The following is a 9,679-nucleotide window of genomic DNA, read 5'->3' on the forward strand; positions in this document are numbered from 1 at the left end:
TATAAGAAAGCAACTGATTTCTGTACATAGATTTTGTATGTTTCCATATTACCGAATTGCTTTATGAGTTCTAGCAGTTTGGGGGTCGAGTCTTTTGGATTTTCCATATAAAGTATCATGTCATCTGTGAAGAGAGAGAGTTTTGACTTCTTCATTGCCAATTTGAGTACCTTTTATTTCTTTTTGTTGTCTGATTAGTGTTATTAGGACTTCTGGTACTGTGTTGAACAAGAGTGGTGAGAATGGGCATCCTTGTTGTGTTCCTGATCTCAAAGGGAAGGCTGTCAGCTTTTCCCCATTGAGGATGATCTTTGTTTCTGTATTGTTTCTTTCCTGCCTCTTTGATGGTAATCCAATATTTTTGTTCCATTTTATCTTCCCTGTTAGCTCTTGAGTTAAGCATCTTTCCTTAATTGTTATTTTATGTAGGGGTATGCAAACTTTTTCTAAAAAGAGCTGTATGGTAAATATTTTTAGCTTTGAGGGTCATATGATTTCTGTAGAAACTACTTAACCCTGCAAATGTCATATAAAAGATGCCACAGATAAAACTTAACCAAATAGGCAAGGCTGTGTGTCAGTAAACATTAATTTATAAGAACAAGTTGCTAGCCAGATTTGGCCCATGGGTCATGATTGCAGATTCCTGCCTTTTTTTTTCTTTCTTTTTTTTTTTTAAGATTTTATTTATTTTTTTGAGAGAGAGAGAGACAGCAAGAGAGGGAATATAAGCAGGGGGAGTGGAAGAGGGAGAAGCAGTCTTTCCACTGAGCAGGGGCCCAATGTGGGGCTCAATCCCAGGATCTTGGGATCATGACCTGAGTCAAAGGCAGACACTTAACGACTGAGCCACCCAGGTGCCCCTTCCTGTAGCATCTTAAAGGCATCGTTTTATTGTCTTCTTGCTTCCAAGTTTCTGTTGAAAAATCAGTCACAAAATTATTTTATTATTTCAGTGTGTTGTATCATTTTTTTCTCTCACATCTTTAAAATTTATCTTTGGTGGGGTGACTGACTAGCTTAATGGATAGAGCATTTGCCTATTGATATCAGGGTTGTGAGTTCAAGCTGCATGCTGGGCATAGTTTACTTAATAAAACCTAAATTTATCTTTGGTCTTCTTCAGTTATACTATGATATGCCTAGGTGTGATTTCCTTTGTATTTATCCCACTTAGTGTTCCTGACACGTGAAATCTGTTGGTTTTATATTTTTATCAGTTTTGGAAATTTTCAGTCATCATCTCTGTAACTACTACTTCAGTTTCTTTACTTTCTCCTTTCCTTTGGGGACTCCAATTATATATATGTCAGACCATTTGTGTTCTGTATGTCTCTTACCCTCTGTTCTATTTTTTCCTTTTTAAAATTTTGTGTTTTAATTTGAATATTTTTTAGTGATTTGTCTTTGAGTTTACTAATCCTGTTTCCTGCTTTGTCAAATCTGCTGTTAACATGTCTAATGATTTTTTAATTTTTATATTCCATTTCTCAGTTCTAGATTGTGTATTTGATTCTTTTTTTTTTTTTTACAGATTCCAATTGTCTATTGAAATGGTCTGTGTTTTCATTCATTTTAATCATTGTTTCTCTGTTTTTGTTTTTTTTTTTTAACATGTTTAAGTTTAAAATCCTTTCCTTAAAACTGATATGTGTATCAACTCTGGGTTTGCTTGTAATGTTTATGTTTTCTCTTAACTGTCAGTCACATTCCTTACCTATTCACATGTCTCCTGAAAAAAATTTTTTTTTTTTTGTTAAATACAGGACATCACATATTAAAGAAAAATAAATCTAAAATTGATTTTATTTTCCTAGAAGGGATGATGGGCGAGCAATTTCAATTTAGCCAGGTCTGGCTTAACACTGTCTGGGTGCTTTGGTTATAATCTGTTTTCCTTTGCTTCTTAATGTCTGAAGAACAAGACTTGTTGAATGTTTGTTGTAGGTTTCTCCTTCTAGTAGAATTTTATTTCTAAAGCACAAGATGCTGTGGGTGCTTTTACTTTGCTTTTTTAATCTGAGCTCTGCTACCTCCCAAGATACCCCATGACTCAGTAATTTTGTCACTGAGAAAACTGAGACATAGTCTTGAGATCCTCTAGATTCAAAGTCAATATGCCAGCCCATGGAGTGTCATGAAAACCTTTGCTTGTTTTTTTTTTTTCCCCTTTCCTAAAGGCTCTCTCTTCAAAAGCAAGCCCAATTCATAATCAATACTTAATCTCAGCAAGTGACTTCAAGGTAGAAATAGACATCAATATTAGCTCATATAGGAAGGACTCTATCCTTTGTTGTATTAAATTCATTTAGTCTTCTTTGCTTCAATACGTATCTAATATCTTTAATAATATGATTTTGCAATGGGGACAATAGCCTGCTTTTATTTATTTATTTTTGCCTGGTTATTGCAGTGGACCTGCTTCCACTCCTACATTCTACTCAGATCCAGAAGTTGGGAGAAAATATAAAGATAAAATAAGAGACCTGAAGGATAATTTTTAGCTTGTTAGACTGCTTTTAACTCCAAGACTCTGAGGGTTGATCTTCCTCTGACTTTAGGGATGTTTCTGTCATAAAATTTTGAGAAGAACTGCCTCCATTGAGTCACTCAGCCTCACTTTTACATACGTATTTTGGGAATAATCAGGTCTCTTTTGGTGTATGCTTTGTGTACAAAATTGGGAAATAAGAACATAGTGAAAGGTAAGAAGTTATAATAGTAAGAAATCTATAAATTATAAATCATCATAAAGATGTTAAGTGTCACAATTGTATTTGAACATATAAATCAGGTATGATTTCTTTATGCATATACTTACTTTTAACTACTGCTACAAATATAGTTTATTGGGTGAGGACAGAGATTATGTTTATGTGAGACTCGTAGAAGTTTAGGAAGATCATCAGAGTTCTTTGAAGTAAGTGTCCTATCCATCTTAAAGCCCCCTCAAGCCCATCATGTTTTACAAATGATCAAAGTAGAACTTGCTTTAACATCAGCTCTTAGGCAACAACTTTACATTACTGAGAGTGATAAAACTCTCCTAACTTTGCTAGAACATTGATTGCCTAGGGAGAGCAAATTGACTCTGAGAAGGTTTTGATTGTAATACAAACACATGAATATTTCTTGAGGACCCCTTGTGATTCCACCACTGTGTTGGGCCTGCTAGGTGCTCAGACACTCTGAGTAAACCCTGAGCCATTGTTTTAGCCTTGTTCTGCTTTGGCAGCTGTTCCCCTTCCAGTTATTCCTCTTCAGTATCTTGTAGACTGTATCTCTACCTTGATCAAATTTGGCTGCTCATTTAGTCAAATAATTTTGGTATTTGGTTTTTGAGATCAAATAGAATGAGTTGAGTAATTACAGTAACTTGTCTACAATGTCCACTTCTAGGACTTCTTGATGTCATCCCCTTAACCTTTATTCTATTCAGTCATTTCTGGACATTTTCTACTTTGTGTGGCTCCCTCTCTACAAAGCATTTTTGTGTGTGCATGTGTGTTGAAGAGAGGGGCTGATCAAATAGACCCTCAATAACTCAGAAGAAAAACAATAACGATCTCTTGCATACTGAGTAGAGTACTATGGGATCCTTAGTTCTGTCTCATATCATCTCATTCTGTTCTCACAATAGTTCCCTGCATATAATTGATTTGGAATACAGATACACTTTTAGAGAGTAATTACTTACTTATTAAAGATTAAAATAAAGAAAAATATCAAGAAAGAACTTTTCATATTTATTGTCCAAGCTAACTCAGTTTAGACTCTAACAGTATTGTCTTTTCTAGATTTTTAGAATGCAAGAACCTGTGATATGAAGGCATTTGACTTTTTTTGTGTTTATTTCAACAAATGGTAGTAGCTAAGTAGATGTAAACTGGTGAAAATGAAAAAGACAATTAATCTGAAATACTATCTGATTGTTTCATGAAGGCAAATGGAGGTACGAAAAGCAGCATTTGTAAAATGGCCCATTATTTCCATCCTCAACCACTCTCAAGAAACTTACATGCTAAGTTATACAATATGGCACTGACATATGTGAATGTCAGCACTGAAACAAATTCCCTAATATACTCTTTCAACCTGTTGTAGTCTAAGGTCTTCCCATTTAGACATTCTCAATTCTGTATTGCTTTGGTAACTGTTATGAATATGGCACTTTTCATTTTTACATTGTGTTTTAATTTATATTTCTCTGTTAATCTCCCCAGCAATTCTGTATAACAAAGAAAATGGAAGTTTAGGGAAGCAAAGTGACTTACCTTAGATTATATGTTAGGAAGGGATCTAGAAGTCAAGCTTGGATAAATGTTCTGTAAGAACACAAAAGAAACATGTATTCTGCTGTTGTTGAATTGTAGTCTCCCATAATTTCAATTACATCTGGTTGTTTTATAGGTATTCAAAATTTTAATATCCTTAGTAATTTGTCTGCTTATTCTCTCACTTACTGAGACAAAGTGTGATAAATTCTCCAACGATGACTGAATATTTGTCTATTTTCTTCTTTCAGTTTTGAAAACTTTTTGCTTTACATATTTTGGGGTTATACTATTAGATGTACATTTAGTATTGTTGTGTCTTCCTCTTGAAATGACTATCTCTGGTAATCTTGTCTTGAAGTCTGTTATGGCTGGTACTGTATCTATGCAATTTACATTACACCATTGTTCTCCAGAGACTATTGGAATGATACAGACCTTCTCTAAATGGCAGAACAAATCAACTTTTGATTATATGCATGAGTCATTTGCTGAAAATTACAAATTCCAGGTCAAATTCTCTTGGCTTCTAGCATACAACTAGCTGGGTTTCAACATAAGCCAGTTGAGAATACAAACTCATTTTGAAAAGCCAAGTCATAATTAGAAAGTTAATTTGCTTACCCTCAAAATCACATAATGAATACTGAAGCCAAATATAAATTGCTTTTGCATTATCCTTTATTTTGGACTATTTATTTCCTTGATTCCTTTATTAATGTGGATAATTAAGAGTTGGGTATATAAAAATGATAATTTTAGTCTTCCTCTTATCTAAGTAGAGCCATTTATTAGCACCCGTCTTTGACACAGCATCCATCATATATTTGGAGTTAGACATCTTTGTGGTGGATGAATGAAGGAATGTTTCAAACATTTGCTGTAAATGGGGTTGGACCAATTTTGAGGATGAAGTCATTTGTGAAGATGGGGGAAGTGGTGGCAGTGGGTGCTGTCTGGGTGCTAAGAGTTGGCACTATATTTCTGAAGAAACTTAGCTCAGGAAATCTCCAACTAGTTGGGACAGTAAAGTTTTATTTAGTACAATTTCAAGCCAACTACTTTAATCAAGCCATCAGTGGTCAGAGATGATGACAGAAAATTTGTCAGAGCCCCTCCTTTCACTTATTTGTTCAAAGTAATGCCTTACATTCATCTTTATTCAGAAATTTCAATTTCTATATTTTTTCTCCAGCCACATAGTTAGTTACCAAGTCATACCCCATAAATCACAAGACTGTAGGGGAAATTAGAAACAGCACCTATTCACAGAACTGTTAAGAAACCCAAGGCTGGATGGTGATGCAGGAAAAGCTGGTTACAATGTATTTCTCATCCTAATATTAGAGATACCCCCTCTCCGTGAAAATGTTCAGTGGTTGCTGAATCCCTTACTCCTCTTCTGAAACATTCAGAGGCTCTTTTGTACCTCTAGCTTTATTGATGAGACTGTCCTTAAACCTGTAATCTTCACTAAACAGCAGCTTCCGATAGAAAGCTCTATTGAAAGGTTGAAGCCTGCACATAATCCATCCCCTTTCTAAAAATTTGAAAGATGGGTTTCAAAATATACAGCAAATGTGGCCATTAATTTAACTTTTCGTCTAAGAGCTAGAGTCAAAGGTAATAAAGATCCAAATTGTTCAATGCACACAGAATCTAGAAGTGAAAATGAATCTCCCTTATGTGTGCATTCATTTGCATTCTTATTAATGGAGCAGAATCTTATGGGAATTTTTCTATACAGTCAGGTTGGGAAACAGAAATGTAGAGCTTGTCCTGTTTCTTCGTGCACATGCTGTTTCCATGTGGTGGAATCAAGGTGAATGATTTGGGTTTATAAAGAGCCAATATCCACAGCGATTTATTAAGGATCTCCCAGGTTGGACTCCAGTGGCCATGGCTGTGTCAGTCATGAAACGCAAGAGTCTTATTCCCACATTGATTGCTAGTTTTCTAAAATATCTGAAATATGGGCATTTCCGTACAACAGTCTGCTTTTCTGGTGTTTGAAATAAAAGAACTTACCAAATTGAGTGATCTGGGGACTGTTGGGAGGTGCATGGGACTGGCTATTAAAGCTGCTATGTTCTAGCAAATCTTCATCCCAAATCCTTATTGATTTGGCACATCCTGAGGCAATTACACATTCGCAGAAGGTTGATATCAAGCAAAAGTGAATCTCTCTCATTGTTTTTCATCTGACTTCTGCTCTCAGTGATTTACCCACTCATTGTCACTTTATAGAACTTGTACAAGTCAAACAGGATCCTTCCATACCATCTTCCCCTCATTCAGGGTCAAATTAACTAGAATTCTTCTTTCACAGATTATGTTAGTACTTAACTATTTCCACCTTAGCAACTTCTGTACCCCACATTCTTTCAGTGATTATGACTACATAAAAATCTTTGATCTATTTATATTTTTATGTTTTCTTATGTTCTCCCCATTCATTCATTCATTTATTCACCCAATATGTATTTGTGGAGCACCAGCATAGCATGTGGCTGACGTTGTTCAATGTATTGGCATGTGATGAAAGATCCAGTGTTTTGTGGCATCCTGTTAATTATCTCAACTAAATGTCTCTTGAGTCCCACTACGTTCATCCCTGCAGTCATTATCCTTATCTAGTGTTGCTCTCTCTAGACTCCTGCAATGACCTCCTCACTGATCTTTCAGCATCCATTGTGGTCCTCTGCCAATCTACTCTCCACATTGCATGCAAAATGAACCTTCCAGTATTTAAAACCAATTATGTTGCCTACCTTGCAGTTTAGAACGTCTAATGACTTCCTATTGCTCTAAAATAAAGAAAAAAATGTCTTCAAACATAACAGTAAAGACCTGCATGGTTTTTCCTTGCCTATCTTTTCAACCCTGTCTTTGGCCTCACTCTCCAGGTCTCTCTGTGATTGGCCACTCTTACATACCATGTTCCCTCTTACTACAGGGCCTTTGCATCTGCTGTTCCTCTCCTTCAAGTGTCCTTTCCATCCCTCCACCTGTTAACTCGGACCTTAGCATGTTGTCCCAGCCTCAGGGAATTTTTCTAAAAGCTCCCTGATCTGGCCAAATCCCCATCTGTTGGCTCTGATAGGACTCAGTCCTTCTTCTTTTGTACATCTCACAAAACTCCTACTCAACATTTGTTGGTATGGTCATTCAGTTAATAACTGTTACCTCCATGAGATTGTGTGTCTCATGAGGACAAGGCCAAGCCGTTTCCTCCACTATACTCGCACTGTCTGGAACAGTGTCAGGTACATAATAGGTATTCTACACATTGGGACTGATTAATGAATATTTTATCTCACCAGAGTTGGAATCTGAATTAAAAGATGTCAGATAGTTGTGGCCATCAGGAGCTGCATAAATTCTCTGAATTTATATGCAAACATTTTTGTGATTATAGATTTTTTTTTTTTCTGTGATGATGGGAAAGAGCTCTTAGCTTTCATCAGACTCTGAAAGGAGAAAGTGATTCTAAAAAGTTAATAAGTACTTGAGGGAGACTCTGAGATTTTATTTTTGTTAGTTTTATCACCCTTTAAGACAGAGCTACTCACACAACTTTTTTTCATCAGTAACATGGCATGATATTTATGAAGGCCCAGAACTGTGCTCAGTGAAAACGTTAAGCAAATTCAGAAACACTAGGAGTTGCTATGAATTTGAATGAGAATTCAACTTGAATTTGTTGCCCTGAGTTTTTTCTTTAAAGAGCAGAGACCTGGCTACAAACAAGGGAGGATTAAAATGTAGAGAGCGGATGATGGGTATAGACTTATTGCTAAGATTCAAGGGTCCAGTGGGAATCTGTGGCTGTTGGAAGTTAATGCAGAGTGACAGATTGGTGCTTCGAGTAGATTTTTTTCTCACACAAACAAGTCCCTAATTAAAGCATTTTATGTTTATATAGTTGTCACATCCAATAATTTAAAATTATCCTAATTTAAAACAGCATTTAAGAAACTCTAATTAGACTGTTAATATTATGAATTTTCAAGTACTCATGTTCTCTTTCCCTGATTAAAATAAAAAAAAAAAATTCCCCCACGACAGCCAGCCAGCACCTGATTCTCGAGGTGGTAGTTGACTTAAGGTGAGCATATGGTATAGACATTCTGCAATTGGGTGGAAAAAGCCTACATTCCTTACTCAATTTCTCATTCAAGTCAGGGAGCAAATTATTAATTTCCTCAAGTAGTTTTTCTCATATCATAAAGTATGAGAAGAATTTAGCTTTAAGAGATTCACAAATGTCAGTAGCTACCCAAGAGTTACTGATTTTAAAAATCCTCCTCTCAAAAGGAAAAAGCAGGAGGAAACAGTAAACACAACAGAAAAAAAAGATCAAGATAAATTTGTTTCAATATTGTGTTTTAAAATGAAAGTTGGAATAGATTTGATGTCTCTGTATATGGAGAGGGAGGTCATTTTTTTTCCTTGATTACAACACCCAAAAGAAATGCAGATAGTTAGCAGTCAGTTTAATTTCCTTTGCTTTGACTGAAAAAGTTGTGCCAATTAAAGATGCCTGAAGCCCTCCAAGCTCAGAATGTTTTTGCTAGTACTTTTTCTTCAATTATTCTGAAGCACTAAATGTGAAAACAAATCTCTTAGATTACTAAGGAGCTGGAAAAACAAGAGGTGGAAAAGAGAGCCAGTGACAAACCATACCAAAGCAGAGTGGGGTCACCTTCCTGATTCAAGAATGAGGCTGTGTTTCCAAAGGAAAGGGTCTTCAGATGGAAAGTAAGGGGGAAGCATCCCCGGCCCTCATCACTCAGCAGTTTCATTCTTCAAACTATCCCCAAGAGAAACTCTCAAGCTTGTATAACCAGAGATATATACAAGGTGGTTCATAGCATCTTTGATCACAGAACAACTTTAGAAACAAATCCATGGGGCTTATTCATACAAAGTCAAAACAAACAACTACAGGGTAACCCTAAAATATGGGTAGATCTTGGTGATGTACTATTAAGTGAAAATAGTAGGTCCCCTCTCTCTCTCTCTGCCTGCCTCTCTGCCTACTGTGATCTCTGTCAAATAAAAACAAACAAAAACAAAACCCAAAAATGGTAGGTCCCAATATATTATGGTATGATATCCTTTTTATTTTAAGATTTATTTATTATTTGTTTGAGAGAGAGAGAGAACAAGAGTAGGGGGAGGGGCAGAGAGAGAGAGAGGGAGAGAGAAAATCCCAAGCAGACCCTCCCACTGAGTGCAGAGGCTGATGTGGGACTTGAACTTAGGACCTTGAGATCATGACTTGAGTTGAAATCAAGAGTTAGTCGCTCAACCAACTGAGCCACATAGGAGCCCCAGCAGGATATCCTTTTTATTAACTTGAAAACAACTAAAATGGATACAAGTAAACTGTATAAAAAGGC

The 9,679-nt window shown here is 36.0% G+C and overlaps 1 long non-coding RNA gene across 1 annotated transcript; it reads right to left on the minus strand.

Annotated features, from left to right (window-relative positions):
• Positions 1–810: 810 nt before the first annotated feature.
• On the minus strand, positions 811–6,394 carry LOC125082542 (uncharacterized). The gene is made up of 3 exons (XR_007122010.1): positions 6,303–6,394; positions 4,275–4,325; positions 811–916 (listed from the first exon to the last, which is right to left on the minus strand). It is a non-coding gene; the product is annotated as an uncharacterized LOC125082542 (long non-coding RNA).
• Between the last annotated feature and the right edge of the window lie 3,285 nt (positions 6,395–9,679).

The sequence above is a fragment of the Lutra lutra genome, chromosome 12 (genome assembly GCF_902655055.1).
Source record: "Lutra lutra chromosome 12, mLutLut1.2, whole genome shotgun sequence".
Classification (NCBI taxonomy): Eukaryota; Metazoa; Chordata; class Mammalia; order Carnivora; family Mustelidae; genus Lutra; species Lutra lutra.